Here is a 21,864-nt window from a genome sequence, read left to right as displayed (position 1 = left end):
AATGACATGCCTTACGATATACCAACGCATATAGGGACATACCTATGGGTGTTTTAAATGCGGTTTGGTATGCCCATAATGCATCGTCAAGCTTTGTTGCCCAATCTGTTCACAAAGGCCTTACTACCTTCTCAAGTATCAGCTTAATTTCTCGATTGGACACCTCAGCCTGACCATTCGTTTGTGGATGGTATGCGGTGGGCACTTTCTGGAGAATGTTGTATTTTCACAACAGCTTCTTGATATTATGGTTGACAAAGTGGGATCCTTCATCACTTATGATGGCATGGAGAGTGCCAAAACGAGTGAAAATATGTTTCTTCAGGAATTGGGAAACTACCACCGCATCACTTGCGGCGCATGCTATTGCCTTTACCCACTTGGAGACATAATCGACGGCTAATAAAATGTAATGTTTACCATTCGAAGGAAGGAATGGTCCCATGAAATCAATCCCCCATATGTCGAACAATTCAAGCTCCAAGATTGTGTTCATTGGCATTGAACTTTTCCACGAAATGTTACCTGTGCGCTGGCACCGATCAAATTTCATTGCGTAGTCAGCCGCATCCTTGAACAATGCAGGCCAAAAGAATCCACTCTACAAAACTTTGGTTGCAGTGCGCTACCCTCCAAAGTGCCCACCATATGGTGAGTCGTGGCATTGCGATAATATGCGATGTATGTTCCTATGATATGTGTTGATAGTCATGCGTCCATGGTCATGTGTTGGAATGATAACACGTTAATGAATGTATGCGATGACCATGCATCCTGTTACAAGTTTTCTTGCGCTCAAGCCAAGTATAACGCGAACACAAGTTTCTTAGGTAATCCAAAGTCGAACACAGGGACTTGTAGCTATATGTATGTGGTGATGTGCATGCGGCGGTTTAAATAAAAGAATGGAAGGGAGATTGCTAAGTTAATCCTACTCCTACTCTTATCTTAACAGAAAACGCAATAGAAATATGCATGAGAGGTAGAGATACGACAACACTTAACATGAAATGAATGTATGGGAAAATAGATAAAATGCGGAGATGATTTCATTGCAACCCTTAAGAGGGACTGTAAGGTCAACCTTAGTCAATGCAAACCATGCAATCATGCTACACACACGTGAACCTAACTCTAGGACATATGCAGTGTATCTGCGATATTGCCGAGAAGCCTATGCCTGTCTAGACCTCCATGACCAGCTCACTAGCTCTCATCGCATGAGGGTGGCTGCCGCATAACCCCTTATCCTACATCCTGGATGCATGCAAATCCATTCTATAGGGTGCATACACTGTGTGAAGCAAACAGAGCTTATCTCCAAGATCCCCATTCTTGCCTATGCATTCCAATCCGCTCTCTCGAGTGTTAGATTTGTGTTTTAGACTACTCTCCTAAATATGCCTAAATGATGAATAAAGCGCTTATAGGACAAGGTAACCACATGAACTATGCTGACCTAAGATTGTTACCATCCCTAGTGAACAATGCATACATTGCTTAATGTGACCAACCACATACCCTCCCGGACAGTTGATTGTTACTGACTTTACTCATAGAAAAGCAATGCGTTAGCCTATAGACAGGCATTGTCGTAGCTTTACACTAAGCAAATAAAATTACTCACACACTCACAACGTACATCTCTCGGTGATCTACATACTTCATATCCCTAATCCACATGACTAAGTATGTGATACCCAAGCAATCCCACTAAGTGTTGCAATGAAAGTAAAGATGCTAAGCAAATAAGATGGAGATGTGATGTCGGGAAAGTGGAAGTCAATTTTATTCGACAACCAAATTTCCTTGGACGCGGTATGCGATGCATGTGTAATGTCATAAACTTGTAACGTGGTTTCATGTGTGTTCTTTTACTATGCATGCACTATGATGATTTTATCTTTATCTACTCTAATGCATGGTTTGTGAATGAAATGAATGATATGCTAAATATGCACTCAAGTGTTTTGCGATAGAGATAATTTTGTTCAATACTACGTCTAAATATATGTGTTGTTAATGATATGCTCGTAGTATGCGATGGAGTAGCGTGTGTCACAAGTTTCCTTGCGCTAAAACCAAGTATAACTCCAACGCAAGTTTCTTAGAATGATCCGAGGTCGAACACAGGGATTGTTTTCGTTAATGCGTTACTGATGTGATACATGCGATCGATTTTTACAATGAATAAAGAATTTGAGTTTATACAGAAATATGAAGTGCGATGAAATAAAAATGCATTGATAACATAAAATCCAAACTAATATGATACATGATACATGATACTAAGGTCGAGAACTGACTGTGAAGTTGTACAAAGAATCGATGTATGTGATGGCAAGTCTTATGGATGAAGCAGAAAAAGAAAGAGTAAAGAGTAAAAAAATTGCAAGTTTGTCAATTGCGTTACGGACGCAACTAAGGTTCCTCTTTCTCTTGGTGTACACCTCTTGGTGATCGGCCACGTTCCCATATCTCTATGGTGAAACAGAGATGAACGTGATGAATGCAAGGTTATTTCCATCTCTGGAAATACTTCTCTCTTTAGTTAACGCATTCTTCCAACCCTCTCTCGATAGGCGAAATAATATCTTCACTTCTGCTCTCACAGGTGAAGATGCCATCGAGCATGCTTTAGCTAAACTTAATTAATTCCTTAGCACAAATTAACTCTCTTGCTTAATTCTCACTTTTTTCCCCAGAGATTAAGAACACATGATGGAGAAAATGGATTATGAGAGTATGGAAAGAGACAGAGAGATGATAATGGTGACGATGATAACATTTAATTCTAGAATTAAGTGTTTGATACATGTCTGTGAATGAAAGATTAAAGAAGATGAATACAAATGATGAAATAGAGGATAGAAAAAAATACGGAAAGAGTGTCAACGTCTTGACAGAGATCCCGAGCGGAGATTATGCTTGCTGGCATGTACAAGTGGTGGAGAGAAAAGCTTCCCTCTCAGACTTGCTTTCCTAGTAGAATTGACCTTTGCACAGAGCTTCAATGGAAGGAATAAGAAGAATTCTCTGCTCGGAGACTCATCTCTCGGCCTTGTCTCGTGGTTCTCCCGGATTTACTCTGTTTAGTCGCTTTAGACCAGCCTCTCTCTCAGAATCAATATATGCACGTCTCTATGTATTCGTGTATATATTTTAGTGAATTTGAAGAAGCTATTTATAGGCTAAGCTTGGCTTTTTGAATGTGTGGTCCCCACTGTATAGTTATAGTAGTTCCTCAAATGGCAGAATGAGAAATTCCTTCTATTACGCAATCAACCTATCAGAAATGCACAACTAAAAGCTGTACATTTGTCAGAATTTTCTGCAAATGCGTTGCTCTTCACATCTTCGATCTATCGCCGCATGCGGTGTTGTTTTTTTTATTACCGCATGCGGTTGAAGTTCCGTTGATCGCTAAGCTCAAGATCGATTGTCGCATGTGCCGTCATTGCGTTGATCATTTTTTTGTTCTCGATTGATGGGCATAATGCGACGTAGATGCGTTGTTTATTTTATCTTTGAGCCATGAACGCATGCGGTGATTGATTTCCTGCAAAACAGAAACTGAAACATTCTATTCTACCATAAGAATGGTGTTAGTGGGTGTAATGATGACAGTTCATAATTTTCGCATTTCTTAGCCAATTTCTATACTATCGACGCAACTTTTCTTTCTTTTTGCAGCAATATCTAAATAAAACAGTATAAATAACTTGTATTTCTACAAGTTATCACACCCCCAAATTTAGATATATGCTTGTCCTCAAGTATATCTTCCACTAAGGCAATATTGCTTAATTCTTATCCTAACTTTGTGTCGATTGGTTGCTCCGAATACTCCACCTAGGCAACATTACTTAACAACGTAATTTCATTCTATCCTTGAATAATTCATAAACACGCTCTACTTTATTCTTTTATACTACAAATCTCTATTAAAAAATTCTCTTCTTGTTTTGAAAAGAATGTTTACCTCTTCTTGCAAAAACAACTTGGTGCGTCTTTTCGTGGTGGTCTGATTTACGTTATTTATTAGAGACTTTTGATCATGGTTATACCTTCGTTTTGGCTTGTTCCCACGGGTGTCATGTGAACATCCAATTATGGTTGTATGTCAATCTCAACTTCAACTCTTGATTTTTAGCTAAGTTTTTACTTTTGCTGGTCAGAGGAGTCGTCTCTTATTCTTATTTTCTCTTTCATTTTTTTTTCTCTTTTCATACTCCGTCGATCTTGGAAATCCACCTTCGTTTTGGCGTGCTCCCACGGGTGTCATGTGAACATCCAACTACAAGCAGGTTCCTTTCACGACATAACTCTTATCAGGTTGGGGTTTTCCCTTGCACTGACATTGGAGTTTGTATGGATTTTTTTTTCTTATGATAATGATGATGACCGCAATTTCTTAATGACCGCATCTACTTGATCGCATCTGCTTAGACTTTTCCCACCCCCAAATTTAGAGATGCGCAAGGTCCTCATTGCGTTGTTTTGGACAGAATAGGCAAACACTTAATCGAAATTTTGAAAAGAAGTTTTGAGCAGAATTTTGAAGAATAAAAGGTACAACAGTGCTATTGCTACGAATTATCTAAGTGTTAGTCAGAAAATACAAAGTGTGGGAAATGTTGCTAAGGGAATGCATATAACTCATCATGGCAGCGCAATTAATAACGCAAAATAAAAGATAGAGAACATTGCAATTATTGAAAAAGGATGATAAGCATAGAGGCTAATGCATACGGAAAGAATTGTTACTCAGTTGTATTAAAATTAATCAAGTATATATGCAATACAAAATTTGAGCATATACAAAGAATCAAGAAATAACTTCTATACATAAAAATAATGAAACGAATTAAACCTTTGTATGTTATTCAGACGGGTGTAAGATTAAAGATTAACAGCATGCCTCCATTAATGCAAATGCATATTTGTAAAGGACGGGCAACAACGCATGTATCAGCACAACACACTCCTCAACTCAGTGCATTTCTGGAGGATGGGCGCACGGTATTTCTACTGGCGTATCACTACCTCGACATAGTGCGTTTTCGCTAAGGACGGACGAAAAATACATACGAGCGCAACATACCCCTCAGCGCAATGCATTTGGGTAAGATGGATGCAAAGAGTATCTTATCAGCACAAGATGCACCCATTATCGCAATGCATACCTGATGTATTTTATTCTTATTTTTTTTCATCAATGCAAGTCGCCAGGACTCTGCGGTATTCGTTTTCTTGTTATTAGTCATTCACAAAAAATTTAAGCACAACGCAATTAATGCATAAAAGTATGGAAATTGAACAAAGCACGGAAATTGACGCAATTGAATTAAATGAAAAAGTGAATTCAATAAGCAATAAAAGCTATTTTAAGAAAGCATTAAATAATGAAATTCACAAAGCAATAAAGGAAGCAATTAAGAAGGCAATTAAACATAGATTTTAGAGATATGGATTACAAGACGATTTTCTTATAATTACCGCAATCCACACCTCTGCTTTCGGTCAAGCTTGCCTGCACAATGTCGTCAAGGACATTGTTCCTTCCCATGAGATCCCGGAGCTTTGGAATTACATGGCAACGTTCCCGGTGTTCTATTGCGAAGTTCAGCTACTAGTTGCCCAACTTGGATCTCCAAGTTCCTTATTGAAGACGCTTGCGACTGCATGACAACATCATTTTTCTCAATATACTACTTCAGCAGGGATTTCAATGATGATGAATTTCCAGAGGTGTTTGAAGAGGATGGTTGGTTTTGTGGTTGCCGTTGATGACTCTGATTCTGATTTTTATGAAAGGGTGGAGGATTTTCTCGATTCCCAGAGTTGTTGTTCTGATGGTTACTCGGCCCCCTTGGTTGTGATTCCCTCCCCAACCGAAGTTAGGGTGATTCCACCAACTAGGATTATAAGTGTTGTTGTAAGGATTATTTTGGATAGCAAACACTTGTTGCGGGTTTGATGGACATATTTCTACCACATGGCCCCCTCCACATTGGACACAATTTATTGCAGCCACTTGCTCGGCGCATTGGGTTGCGCTGAACTTTAAGAGTGAGCACCTTGATTAAGTGCCATCGTTTGGAGGAGAGAGGTTATCCTGGCCATTTGTGCGGCCAAAGTTGTCATTGTATCTGCTGATACAACGACATTATCATTTCTTCTTCTCTTAGAACCTCTTCCCCTATACCCGTCATCCACCCAGTCATCCGTGTTTCACGAAATGCGGTCAAGGATGACCTTAGCTTCTGTGTAGGTCTTATCCATAAATCCTCCCACTGCGAAGGCATCAGCAACGACTTGCGTTGATCGATTCAAGCCGTTATAAAATGTTTCCATCACAACGCAATTGGGAATCCCGATATGCAGACAATTTTTCACCAACCTTCTGAAATGCACCCAAGCAGTGCTTAGACTCTTATTGTCCATCTGCTCGAAATTCAGCACATCCTTTCGTCTCCTTGCATTGACTGCCAGAGGGAAGAATTTCTTCATGAATCATTCTACCAACTGATCTTAGGACGTTATTTCATTTGGCTCTAACGAGTGAGCCCACCTCTTAGCCTCATCCCTCAAGGTGTATGAGAAAAAGGTAAACTCTAATACCTTCTGAGGTAACGCTAGGGATGGAGAACGTGCTGCACATCTTGACGAAGCTGGTAAGATGGGCGTACGGGTCTTCACCTTGTAGACCTCCAAATTGCCCCATGTTCTGTATCATTTGGAGCATGATTGGGTGCCGCAACCATTGAGGGTGAAATTCCAGGCAAGAAGTCATAGAGGTTGGGTGCCGCATAGTTCCTCATTGGGATGTTGCGGTCAGCAGCAAGAAAGACGGGATCTTGCGCTGGCCGATTCGCCCCTTGATTTCCTTCGAGTGTCTCATTATTGTCTGCCATATTGACTCTTCTTCGCCTCGCTCTATTCTGGCATGCCCTTGCATGAAAAGTACGCTCGATCTCTGGGTCAGCTTCGAATTCTGGATCAGTTTCAGTACTCATAAACCATCAGCTTGTTCTTCGCATTAAATAGATAGTACAAAGAGATCTGTCCTGCAAAATACCACAAAAGTATTCAACACTAACCGTTACTAATCCCTGACAATGGCGCCATAAACTTGTAACGAAGAATTGTTGTGCTATGTTTCTTTTGTATCGCTTATACATACTACTAATTGATGAATGTAATGCAAGTTCATGTCCCTGGCAACGGCGCCATAAACTTGTAACATCATAAACTTGTAACGTGGTTTCATGTGTGTTCCTTTATTATGCATGCACTATGATGATTTTATCTTTATCTACTCTAATGCATGGTTCGTGAATGAAATAAATGATATGCTAAATATGCGCACAAGTGTTTTGCGATAGAGATAATTTTGTGTAATACTACGTCTAAATATATGCGTTGTTAATGATATGCTCGTAGTATGCGATGAAGTAGTGTGTGTCACAAGTTTCCTTGTGCTGAAACCAAGTACAACTCCAACGTAAGTTTCTCGAATGATCTGAGGTTGAACACAAGGATTGTTTTCGTTAATACGTTACTAATGTGATACATGCGACCAATTTTTACAATGAATAAAGAATTTGAGTTTATACAGAAATATAAAGTGCGATGAAATAAAAATGCGTTGATAACATAAAATCCTAAACTAATATGATACATGATACAAGATACATGATACATGATACTGAGGTCGATAACTGACTGTGAAGTTGTACAAAGAATCGATGTATGCGATGACAAGTCTTATGGACGAAGCAGAAAAAGAAAGAGTAAAGAGTAAAAACATCGCAAGTTTGTCGATTGCGTTAAGAATGCAACTAAGGTTCTACTTTCTCTTGGTGTACACCTCTTGGTGATCGGCCGCGTTCCCATATCTTTATGGTGAAACAGAGATGAACTGGTGAACGCAAGGTTATTTCTATCTCTGGAAATACTTCTCGCTTTAATTAATGCATTCTTCCAACCCTCTCTCGATAGGCAGAATAACATCTTCACTTCTACTCTCACAGATGAAGATGCCATCGAGCATGCTTTAGCTAAACTTAATTAATTCCTTAGCACAAATTAACTCTCTTGCTTAATTATCACTTTTTACCATGGAGATAAGAACACATCATGGAGAAAAGGGATTATGAAAGTATGGAAAGAGACAGAGAGATGATAATGGCAACGATGATAACATTTAGTTCTAAAATTAAGTGTTTGATACATGTCTGCGAATGAAAGATTAAAGAAGATGAATACAAATGATGAAATAGAGGATAGAAACAAATACGAAAAGAGTGTCAACGTCTTGACACAGATCCCGAGCGAAGATTATGCTTGTTGGCATGTACAAGTGGTGGAAAGGAAAACTTCCCTATTAGGCTTGCTTTCCTGGTAGAATTGACCTTTGCACAAAGCTTCAACGGCAGGAATTAGAAGAATTCTCTACTCAGAGACTCATTTCTCGGCCTTGTCTCGTGGTTCTCCCAGATTTACTCTGTTCAGTCGCTTCAGATCAGCCTCTCTCTCAGAATCAGTATATGCACGTCTCTATGTATTTGTGTATATATTTTAGTGAATTTGAAGAAGCTATTTATAGGCTAAGCTTGGCTCTTTGAATGTGTGGTCCCCACTATATAGTTATGATAGTTCCTCAAATGGTGGAATGAGAAATTCCTTCTGTTACGCAATCAACCCGTCATAAATGCACAACTGAAAGCTATACATTTGTCAGAATCTTCTGCAAATGCGTTGCTCTTCACATTTTCGATCTATCGCCGCATGTGGTGTTTTTTTTTTTACCGTATGCGGTTGAAGTTGCGTTGATCGCTAAGCTCAAGATCGATTGTCGCATGCGCCTTCATTACATTGACCATTTCTTCGTTCTCGATTGATGGGCGCAATGCAACGTAGATGCGTTGTTTATTTTATCTTTGAGCCATGAACGTATGCGGTGACTGATTTCCTGCAAAATAGAAACTGAAACATTCTATTCTACCATCGCAATGGTGTCAGTGGGTGTATTGATGATAGTTCATAATTTTTTCGAATTTCTTAGCCAATTTCTATACTATCGACGCAACTTTTCTTTCTTTTTGCCGCAATATCTAAATAAAACAGTATAAATAACTTGTATTTCTACAAGTTATCACACCCCTAAATTTAGATATATGCTTGTCCTTAGGCATATCTTCCACTAAGGCAATATTGCTCAATTCTTATCCTAACTTTGCGTCGATTGGTTGCTCCGAATGCTCCACCTAGGCAACATTACTTAACAACAAAATTTCCTTCTATACTTGAATAATTCATAAACATGCTCTACTGTATTCTTTTATACAACAAATATCTACTAAAAAATTCTCTTCTTGTTTTGAAAAGAATGTTTACCTCTTTTTGCAAAAACAAAACTTGGTGCGTCTTTATGCGGTGGTCTGATTTGCATTATTTTATTAGAGACTATTGATCATGGTTACACCCTTCATTTTGGCTTGTTCCCACGGGTGTCATGCGAACATCCAACTATGGTTGTGTGCCAATCTCAACTTCAACTCTTGATTTTTAGCTAAGTTTTTACTTTTTCTGGTCAGAGGAGTCATCTCTTATATTCTTATTTTCTCTTTCATTTTTTTTCTCTATTCATATTGCGTCGATCTTGGAAACCCACCTTCGTTTTGGCTTGATCCCATGGGTGTCATGAGAACATCTAACTACGAGCAGGTTCCTTTCACGACTTAACTCTTATCAGGTTGGTGTTTTCCCTTGCGCTGACATTGGAGTTTGTATGAATTTTTTTTTATGATAATGATGATGAACGCAATTTCTTAATGACCGCATCCACTTGATCGCATTTGCTTAGACCTTCCCCAGCATGTTTTTAAGATATGCATTGATAGTCATGCGTCGATGGTCATGCATTGGACGATAATGCGTTAATGAATGTATGCGATGACCATGCATCCTGCCACAAGTTTTCTTGCACTCAGGCCAAGTATAACGCGAATGCAAGTTTCTCGAGTAATTTAAGGTCGAACACTGGGACTTGTAGCTATATGTTTGCGGTAATATGCATGTGGCGGTTTAAGTAAAAGAATGGAAGGGATGTTGCTACGTTAATCCTACTCCTACTCCTATCTAACAGACAATGCAATGAGAATATGCATGAAAGGTAGAGATACGACAAAACTTGACATGAAATAAATGTATGGGAAACTAGATAAAATGCAGAGATGTTTTCTATGAAACCCTTAAGAGTGACTGTGGGGGAACCCTAATCAACGTAAGCCAATGCGATCATGCTACACTCATGCACAACAAATCATTTTCCAATGCAAATGCGGTGCTCCTAAGTCTACGACGCATTTGTTGAATGCAAAAGTGTCCATAGAGCTTATTCCTAAGTCTCTACTCTTGTCCTATGTGATGATGCAAAATGCATACAACGCTGCGGTGATCGCACTCAATCGTGTCCTATCTCTAGGATGCATGCGATGGGTTAATAGCAAACAGTGCTTATTCCTAAGCTTCTATCTCTTGTATTATGTATTCTAATCTAACTCTTCTGAGCCTAGATTCTGACCTAACCTTCCCAAACCTAGATCCTGTCCTTAGACTACCCTCCTGAGTATCCCTAATGGACGAATGAAGCATACATAATACAAGACAATCACATGAACTTGGTTGATGCAAGATTGTTACTATCCCTAGTGAACAACGCATACATTGCTTAATGCGACCAACCACTTACCCTCTCAGGTAGTTGTGCTGACTTCACTCGTAGATAGGCAATGCGTTAGCCTATAGACAGGCATTGCCACAGCTTCACACTAAGCAAATAAGGTTACTCGTATACTCACGCAACCCACACCTTTCGATGGGTTGCTACATGCTTCATATCCCTAATCCACATGACTAATTATGCAATACCCAGGAAATCCCACTAAGTGTTGCAATGAAAGTAAGGATGCTAAGCAAAGAAGATGGAGATGGATTCGAAGGAAACAGAGAAATGCATTGAAAACATATTTTATTAATTCCTTAATCACAAAATGTCATACAATACAATATAAGAAAAGAAAGAGAAATGAAATGATTGGCTGGAAGCAAAGACTTGCTTCCAGCGGATGTGCGTCAAGCTGCCGTGGTGCAATGGATGGGCGAAGAAGCCTGACTCTCTCGAAGATCCTTAACTCTGTTCGAAGGCTCGCGTTCGTCACTCGGAATGGAATGAAGGAGGTAAAGAACTCTCAAGCGTTTTCTCATGCATTTTGTTTGGATCGCGGGGAAAGTCCCTGGTTCGCAAGGATCCTCCCCTAGATGATTTGAATTTCAGCTCATCGGCCTCTATTTATAGAGGCTTGGGTCGCCGACAGCATTAATTGGACAATCTAAATTTTGACGTTCGACACATTCGTCCTTTCTGAACCTCTGCCAGTAACGACGTGGTAGGTGAAATGTCAACATCATCTTTTGGATTTTCTCGAGGTAGTACGTTGATGCGTTCACTCACCACCTACGTTGACCATTAGTTTGCATTGTCGCGTAGCCGCAGTCATTCAATGAGCGCATTCGCTTAAGACTGCAACTTTACATGATGACCGCAATCGCCTGACGAGCGTAATCCCCATGCGATGGATGCATGCGGTTGATCACCGCAACACCCATGTGTTGATCTAATGCGTTTGCCTTGCGATGGAGAGCTTTTCCATATGCAGTCGTCTATGCAATGGTCCGATTTCCGCGTTTGCGTCCATTTCCTGCATTAGCTACAAAGATAGAACATTGAACACATAATTAATGCAAAATAACGGGTTAGTTGAGATTCGACATGCTGATTGACATGCATTTTTTCATCAAGATGGAGTCGACGGAAACAGAGAAGTGCATTGAAAACAAACTATATTAATTCCTTAAGCACAAAATGTCATACAATACAGTATAAGAAAAGAAAGGGAAATTAAATGACCAGCTGGAAGCAAAGACTTGCTTCCAACAGATGTGCGTCAAAGCTGCCGGTGGTGCCATGGATGGGTAGAGGAGTTGACTCTGTTGAGATCTTGCTCCAGTCGTCACCCAGAATGGATGAAGGAGGTGAAGAACTCTCAACCATCATCTCACGCAGTTTGTCTAGATCACGGGGAAAATCCCCGGTTCACAAGGATCATCCCCGGATAACTTGAATATTAGCTCAACGGCTTCTATTTATAGAGTTTGGGTCGCCAATAGCATTAATTGGACTGCTCTGAGTCTGATGTTCGACGCGTCAGTCCTTTCTGAACCTCTGCCATTAATGGCGTGGTAGGTGAAATGTTAGCATCATCTTTTGGTCTTTCTCGAGGTAGATGTGTTGATGTGTTCATTCCACCTACCTTACATTGATCTCAATAGTATGCATTGTCACATAGCCGCAATCATTCAATGATCGCATTCGCTTAATACCGCAACTCTACATGATGACGGCAATCGCTAGGCGAGCACAACTCCCATGCAATGGATGCATAAAGCTGATTACCGCAACATCTATGCATTGATTGATGCGTTTGCCTTTGCGATGGAGAGTTTCTTCATATGCAGTCGTCTATTGGTGGTCCGGTTTTTACGTTTGCATCCATTTCCTGAATTAGCTACAAAAACAGAACATTAAACGCATAATTAACGCAAAATAACGGGTTAGCTGAGATTCAACATGCTGATCGACGCAAGCTCACTTTCTCATGAATTCCTATCATGATTGACACATATTCTGCCTAACAACCTTCATAATTCTATATAAAAGGCCTAAGATGACATGCATTTCCTTAAAATCATGCTTATCCGCAAGCATGCGTTATACTCAAGAAATTCTAACTCACCTTCATGCTTTCCTTTGCGATGACCGGCTTCTCAGAATATAATTTACACATACCTCTGGCCATCACCGCAATGCTCTCCTCCACTTTAGCTGCTTCTTTAAAAAGATCTTTCCTAAGTTTAAATCCGACAAGCCTTTGTTCAAAAACTTTTTATTCATTCACCGCAATTTTTCTTTTAGCTTTTGAGAATGTGTTCGTCAAAATAATTCAAAAATTTGCGATCTTTTATTCAATAATGGTGTTGAACCTGGTTACGCCCTTCATTTTGGCTTACCCCCATGTGTGTCATGCGAGCATCCAACTTTAGTTGCGTTCCATATTCAACTCAACTCTTGTCTCATTTGTTTTGGCTTACGCTGGAAAGAGGAGTTGCGCTAATGTGCTGATCTTGGCGACTTGCCTTCGTTTTGGCTTGCCCCCATGTGTGTCATGCGGACATCCAACTACGAGCAAGTGACTTTCACAACTTAACTCTTATTAACATGGGTTTCTCTATTGCGTTGATAGTGGAATTATTATTCTCAAAAAATTGTTTTTTTTTAACAGATTGCAATGCAATGAACACAATTCTCCGAGACCGCTACCACCCCCAAACTTAGAGGTTGGCAGCGTTCTCACTGCAAAGCTAAAAACAAAATTACAAGAATGTGGTAATAAATGTTTGAGCCAAGGTTTGCACAAGATAAAATTCAAGACTTTCAAAATTTGAAGAAGCTAATAAAAGTAAAGAATGCCTTACGTTGATTAGTTAGAAGATGCGGTGAACTATATGTACCGTAATAGAAACATCGCAAAACACGCAATCGGGAAAGCAAGAATTTCAAAAGGATAAGGCATACAAGATAACAAGAAAAGACCTTAGGTGGAATAATGCATGCGATCATGCATTGGAATCCACACAATCGAAGCCATGCATTGAAAGATGAAAGGAATTCTTCCGTTGAACTATGAACCAAGGGGACTTATTGTTGCACCTCAAGAGAAAATATACCACAACCAAGGAAGCAGCCATATATCCAAAATAATGATGAAAATAAAAATAACCTATACTAAGAAAGAAAAGTAAAGATAGAGTAGAATACGTCCCTGGAAAAATAATAGTGTTGTCACTGCAAGGAGCCTTCCATGCAGGAGATGGTTCTCACTGCTTGGGTCAAGTTTCCTTGACCATTGGAACTTCCAGCAGTTGTTCGGCGCATGTTGGCCACCATGTGCTTAGAACTGTCTTCAGCTCTTGCGACTGATTGCCCTTCTACCTTAGGGTCAACATTGGCTTTCAGCGCATCACCTACACTTCAATATTGGTTGCAACTTGGTCACACAAGCTGCAATACTCCCAAGATAAAAAGTTTGCTCACAAAGACACAAAACTTAACAAACATTTAACTGCCATGTTCCCGGCAATGGCGCAAAAAACTTGATAATGAGAAATTAAAAGTCAAATTATTTGACAACTAAAATCCCTTAGACGCGGTATGCAATGTATGTTCCTAAGATATGCGTTGATAGTCATGCGTCGATGGTCATGCGTTGGAATGATAACGCGTTAACGAATGTATGCGATGACCATGCATCCTGTCACAAGTTTTCTTGCGCTCACACCAAGTATAACGCGAACGCAAGTTTCTCAGGTAATCTGAGGTCGAACATAGGGACTTGTAGATATATATATGCGGTGATGTGCATGCGATGGTTTAAATAAAAGAATGGAAGGGAGATTGCTAAGTTAATTCTACTTCTACCCTATCTTAACAGACAACGCAATAAGAATATGCATGAGAGGTAGAGATACGACAACACTTGACATGAAATAAATGTATGGGAAAATAGATAAAATGCGGAGATGATTTCATTGCAACCCTTAAGAGTGACTGCAAGGGCAATCTTAGTCAACGCAAGCCATGCAATCATGCTACACACACGTGAACCTAACTCTAGGACGTATGCGGTGTATCTGCGATATTGTCGAGAAGCCTATGCCTGCCTAGACCTCCATAACCAACTCACTAGCTCTCGTTGCATGAGCATGGTTGCCGCATAGCCCCTTATCCTACATACTGGATGCATGCAAATCCATTATGTAGGGTGCATACATTATGTGAAGCAAACACAACTTATCTCTAAGATCCCCATTCTTGCCTATGCGTTCCAATTCGCTCTCCCGAGTCTTAGATTTGTGTTTTAGACTACTCTCCCAAGTATGCCTAAATGATGAATGAAGTGCTCATAGGACAAGGTAACCACATTAACAATGCTAACCTAAGATTGTTACCATCCCTAGTGAACAATGCATACATTGCTTAATGCGGCCAACCACTTACCCTCCCGCACAGTTGATTGTTGTTGACTTTACTCATAGACAAGCAATGCATTAGCCTATAGATAGGCATTGCCGCAGCTTCACACTAAGTAAATAAGATTACTCACACACTCGCGCAACGCACACCTCTCGGTGGGTTGCTACATACTTCATATCCCTAATCCACTTTACTCATAGACAAGCAATGCATTAGCCTATAGATAGGCATTGCCGCAGCTTCACACTAAGTAAATAAGATTACTCACACACTCGCGCAACGTACACCTCTCGGCGGGTTGCTATATGCTTCATATCCCTAATCCACATGATTAAGTATGTGATACCCAAGCAATCGCACTAAGTGTTGCAGTGAAAGTAAAGATGCTAAGCAAAGAAGATGGAGATGGAGTCGACGAAAATAGAGAAGTGCATTGAAAACAAATTGTATTAATTCCTTAAGCACAAAATGTCATACAACACAGTATAAGAAAAGAAAGGGAAATTAAATGACCGGCTGGAAGCAAAGACTTGCTATCAGCGGATGTGCATCAAGGCTACCGGTGTTGTCATGGATGAGCAGAAAAGCTGACTCTCTTGAGATCTCGGTCCGGTCGAAGGATCCGGTTGTCACTCGAAATGGATGAAGGAGGTGAAGAACTCTCAGCCATCTTCTCACGTAGTTTGTTTGGATCACGGAGAAAATCCCCAGTTCACAAGGATCATCCTCGGATAACTTGAATTTCAGCTCATCGGCTTCTATTTATAGAGCTTAGGTCACCGACATCATTAATTGGATTGCTCTGAGTCTGACATTTGGCGCGTTAGTCCTTTCTGAATTTCTGCCACTAACAGCGTGGTAGGTGAAATGTCAGCATCATCTTTTGGTTGTTCTCAAGGTAGATGCGTTGGCGCGTTCATTACACCAACCTTGCGTTGATCTCATTAGTATGCGTTGTCGCATAGCCGCAATCATTCAATGACCACATTCGCTTAATACCGCAACTCTACATGATGACCACAATCGCTAGGTGAGCACAACTCCCATGCGATGGACGCATACGGCTGATTACCACAACATCCATACGTTGATTGATGCGTTTTCCTTTGCAATGGATAGTTTCTGTGTTTGCGTCCATTTCCTACATTAGCTACAAAAATAGAACATTGAATGCATAATTAACACAAAATAATGGGTTTGCTAAGATTCGACATGCTGATCGACGCAAGCTCACTTTCTCATGAATTCCTATCATGATTGAAGCATATTCTGCCTAACAACCTTCATAATTCTAAGTAAAAGGCCTAAGATGACATCCATTTCTGCATGTCATCAATAATCGAAAAATCTTGTCTGCACCTTTTTTATACAGATTCGGCTCATCCCAATAATAGTGTCTACATTCATACTTGAGCTTCTTCTATTGATGGTAGGTGTAATCTTCAGGAAACTGCTCGCAAACCAAATAATTGACTATGTCTGCATACCACGAAAATTCTTCTATATGGAACAGCTGCTCATCCGGGAATACGACACTCACCTTAGATTCATTGCGGTTAACCTCAGGATTTTCCAGTCTAGACAAGTGATTCGCAACTTGATTCTCTCTCCCCTTCCGGTCAATCATTTCTATATCAAATTCTTGAAGGAAGAGAACCCATCTGATCAACATCGGCTTTGTGTCCTTCTTTGTCATTAAGTATTCGATCGTCGAGTGATCAGTGTGGATGAGTACCTTTGTTTCCAACAGATATGCCCGAAATTTTTTCAACGCAAAAATTACAGTTAGGAGTTCTTTCTCTATGGTGGTATAATTTGTCTGAGCAGGGTTTAATGTTTTATTCGCATATGCGATGGGATGCAAGATTGTTTTTCTCTTTTGTGCTAAAGCTACTCCCATCGCATACCCGCTTACATCGCACATTATTTCAAATGGAAGTGTCCAATCCGACGCAATCAATATGGGTGCGGTAATCAGCGCATTTTTCAAAACTCTGAATGCGTTGAGGCAATTGTTGTCAAACTCAAATTTTCTGTCAGCGTCTAACAACGCACTCAATGGTCGTGCTATTTTAGAAAGTCTTTGAGAAATTGTCTGTAGAATCCAGCATGCCCCAAGAAGCTTCATACAACCTTCACGCTATTTGGAGGTGGAAGTTTTTCAATTGCTTCGATTTTTTATTTGTCCACCTCCAACCCATCTCGGGAGACCTTATGTCCCAACACTATGCCCTTTTTCACCATGAAATGGCATTTTTCCTAATTAAGTACCAGATTCGTCTCTTTGCATCTTTTCAGTATCTTCTCCAAATTTGCTAGGCAGGCTTCATAAGTGTTCCCATAAATAAAGAAGTCATCCAAAAATATTTCCATAGAGTTCTTGAGATAATCTGAAAAGATCGCCATCATGCACCTTTAGAATGTGCTTGGCGTATTACAGAGACCAAACGGTATGCGACGAAAAGAAAATGTCCCATATGGGCAGGTGAATGTGGTATTGTCTTGATCTTCTGAAGCTATCATAATTTGGTTGTATCCGGCATAACCATCCAGGAAGCAGTAAAAGTCATTTTCAGCTAGACGATCTAGCATTTGATCAATGAACGACAAAGGGAAATGATCTTTCTTTGTGGTTGTATTCAGCTTGCGGTAGTCCATGCAAATGCACCATCTAGTGATGGTCCTTTACGGTATTAATTTGTTGTGTTCATTCGGACCGTCATGCCTGTCTCTTATACACATCTAGATGTGTATAAGAGACAGGTCCATGCAAATGCACCATCTAGTGATGGTCCTTTACGGTATTAATTTGTTGTGTTCATTCGGGACTACCATCATGCCACCTTTCTTCGGCATACACTGCACGGGGCTGACCCACATGCTATCTGCTATAGGATAGATAATGCCCACATCTAGCCATTTAATGATCTTTTTCTTGACGACCTCTTTCATTGTAGGGTTGAGTCTGCGTTGATGTTCAATTGTTGCTTTGTGGTCATCTTCAAGACGAATGCGGTGCATGTAGTATCCAGGGCTAATTCCTCTAATGTCGGCAAGCGTCCAACCAATTGCTCGCACATGCTTCCTTAAAATGCTCATCAACGTATTCTTCTGGTCTTCATTGAGCACAGAGGAAATGATAACTGGCAGCTTCTCATTCTGCCCCAAAAATGCGTACTTTAGATGGGTTGATAGGGTCTTTAATTCAAGTGTTGGTGGTTCCACTAGGGAAGGTTGCATTATTTTTCTTTCTTCTTTTTCTGTTGGCTCTACTTCTTGCTTTGCGATCATTTCTTGTTCCTTGCTTGTTTTTGTTATGATCGCATTGCAGGCAGCAACGGATGCGCTGGCATCCTCTTCTTCATTCTCTTCATTAAACTTTTCTTCTTCAATCGAATTCTTGTGATCATCTGAATCATGCAGGTCTTCTTCATCCTGAAACTTCATGGCACGAATTATGTTAAACTTGAGATTTTGTCCATTGATACTCAAAGTGATTTCCTCTTTATGCACATCAATTTAAGCACGACCCATTGATAGAAAAGGTCGCCCCAGAATGATGGGCACATCTTTGTCGGCCTCGTAGTTTAAAATGATGAAGTCAGCTGGCAAGATAAATTTGTCAATGGTTATTAATACATCCTTCACCTTTCCCTCTGGATGCACCAGAGATCTATCGGCCAGTTAGAGAGTCACTGTTGTGGGCACAAGTTTCCCCACATTCAGTTGTCTAAAGATTGACAGAGGCATCAAATTTATGCTGGCTCTCAAGTCACACAGGGATTGCCCGATGTATAGTCCTCCTATGGAGCATGGCATAGTAAAGCTCCCAAGATTGCTCATCTTCGGTGGAATTATTGATTTTGAACTTTGTGTTAATGCACTGTGGAAAATTTTCCAGCTCCTCTCTTTTTAATTACCATATCCTTCAGAAACTTGGCGTAGGCAGGCATCTCCTCAATCGCGTCACTTAAAGAAATGTTAACATGTAATTGCTTTAACATAGTTAAAAAACGTTGGTACTATACCTCTTCGTTCTTTTTCTTCCTTAGCCTTTGTGGGAAAGAAGGTAACTGAACTTTCACGGTTCCCGTTTCAGTTGGTTTTGAGGTTGACGCATCCTCCGGTGCTACTGCTTCTTTTTCTTTTTCTTCTTCTTACGTCACCACAATGGAAGTTGTTCGACTAAGCTTCTTCTTTTCTCCCTCCACAATTTTCCCACTTCGCAATGTCAAAACCTGACATTGCTCTTTACCTAATCCTCCTTGGTTGCATGGGAGTTCTGTTGAACTCGAAAAAGTCCCTTGTGGTCTACTCTTCAGCTCACTCGCAATCTGGCCCATCTGTCATTCGAGATTGCAGATGGATATAGCCTGACTTTGATGCACGGTTTCATTTTTCTCTATGTATTGCTTCAATAGGCTCTCCAAAGAAGAGGACTGCGGTGGTTGTGAGCTACTTGCTTGATTGCTCGTTTGACCGTTGTTGCGTGGGAAGAATCCTGGGGGCCCTTCTTTCTGCGCCACAGGTTGGAAATTTTGTTGCTGATTCTTCCAAGCAAAATTGGGATGGTTTCTCCACCAGGGGTTGTAGGTATTCGAAAAGGGGTTATTCTTTACAAAGTATATAGATTGTGGATTTTGTGAGCAATCTTCCATCACATGCCCATCACAGCAAGTCGCATATCTAACAGTGTTTTGACTGATTGCATTGATTTGCCCAGTTTGCGGTGTTGGGCTGCTGATCGCGATGCCTTGGATTAAATTCATCATTGCGGTCATCTGGTTTTGTAGTGAAGCAATAGCACCATTATTTGTGTCATTGTCTTTGAGTTTCAATCTCTGGTCACTCTCTCTCAAATCTTCATGGTTTTTAGAGAGCGATCCAGGATATTCTTCGCCTCATCATACGTTTTATCAAGCAGACTACCAGCAGCTGCCGCATTGCCAGTGGTCTGCGAAGCGGGATTTAAACCATGATAGAAAATTTCCATCTGGAGGCAGTCTGGCAACCCATTGTGTGGACAGTCCTGAACCAACCTCTTAAACCTCGCCCAAGCATCGCTGAGCGATTTGTTCATGTCTTGGTCAAAATTTGTGATAAGTTTCCTTCGTCTGGCATTCTCAGTAGGTGGAAAATACTTCTTTATAAGCTTTTCTACAACCTGTTCCCAAGAAGTGATCTCTCCCGACTTGAGAGAATACGCTCATTTCCTAGCCTGATCATAGAGAGAAAATGGAAATAAAGTTAGTCGAACTTCTTTGGCAGAGATGTTCAGGAACACAAAAGTATTGCAGATTTCAATAAAGATTCGGAGGTGGGCGTGCGGGTCTTCACCACGCCTTCCTCCGAATTGACCTGCAGTCTGGATCATCTGCAGCATCACTGACTTTATTTCGAATCGGCTTCCATCTAGGGCAGGCCTCATGATTCCTGGGGAGAAATCATAGAGGTTTGGTGATGCATTGTCCCTAATGGGTCTATTGCGATCATTTGCCAACAGAATTGGATTCGCCATGACATTTTTATCATTTAGTGCTCTATTTCCAGGCTGCTCCACCATCTCTTTTTTATCTGACTGTGGTTGCTGTTGGCGGTCTTTCAGTCTTCATCTAAACGTCCTCTCAATCTCTAATCGTAATTCGCCAGAGATTGAGAATTAGAAAAATTACCGTTAGTATTCTATTTTGTCGAAGTCCCTAGCAACGGTGCCAAAAACTTGATGCTTGATTTTATGAAGTGGAAATATGGATGATATGCATTGATGAAGTTGTATTGTGCACTCAAGTTTCCTTAGCAGAATCCAAGTTTAAATTCCACTGAGTTTCCTAGTAAGTCGAGGGTCGAACATAGGGACTTGTGAAAACAGGATGCGTTGGTAATTTTTATGAAAACCTTGCGGTAACCAAGTAAATAAATTGTTGGTTTGTTGTTGATTGCGTTAATGAGAAAATAAATAAATGCGGCGGATTTAAGAAAAGTCAGTTGTGTAGGAGATGCAATGAGTATGCGATGAACCGGTTGAGAAGATCTTTAGCTAGCGTTACTTGGGAATGCGTCAGAATATGCGATCATATTACAACCATGCATACAAGTCATTTTCCAATGCAAATGCAATGTTCCTAAGTCTAAGACGCATGTGTTGAATGCAAAAGTGTCCATAGACCTTATCCCTAAGTCTCTACTCTTGTCCTATGCGATGATGCAAAATGCATAAAAGCAAGGTGGCCGCATATAGTCATATCATATCTCTAGGATGCATGCGATGCGTTGACAACAAATAGTGCTCATTCCTAAGCTCTTATCTCTTGATTATGCATTCTAATTTGGCTCTTTCGAGCCTAGATTCTAACCTGACCTTTCCAAGTCTAGATCCTGTCCTTAGACTACCCTTCCGAGTATCTCTAATGGACAAATGAAGCATATATAATACAAGATAATCGCAAAGTATGAAGATTCCCTATTTCTGTTAGCTAAATGCTTCTCAACCCATTCAACTGATTTACCTACTCATGCGTAAATACTAGAGAGTGAATAGATATAGAAAAGGAAATTCCATTTTTATAAATGAGTTAAGTACAAAATAACAATGGAAGTTAAAGGTAGAGAGTCTGGTAGCAATTCCTTGCTGACCGAGGCTTTTACACTGAAATCTTTATTCAGTTCTAAAGATGTTCCGACTTTCGCAGGTGTCAACCCTCTCT

The sequence above is a fragment of the Benincasa hispida genome, chromosome 1, assembly GCF_009727055.1.
Source record: "Benincasa hispida cultivar B227 chromosome 1, ASM972705v1, whole genome shotgun sequence".
Lineage (NCBI taxonomy): Eukaryota > Viridiplantae > Streptophyta > Magnoliopsida > Cucurbitales > Cucurbitaceae > Benincasa > Benincasa hispida.
Note: the sequence above shows the minus strand (reverse complement) of the source record.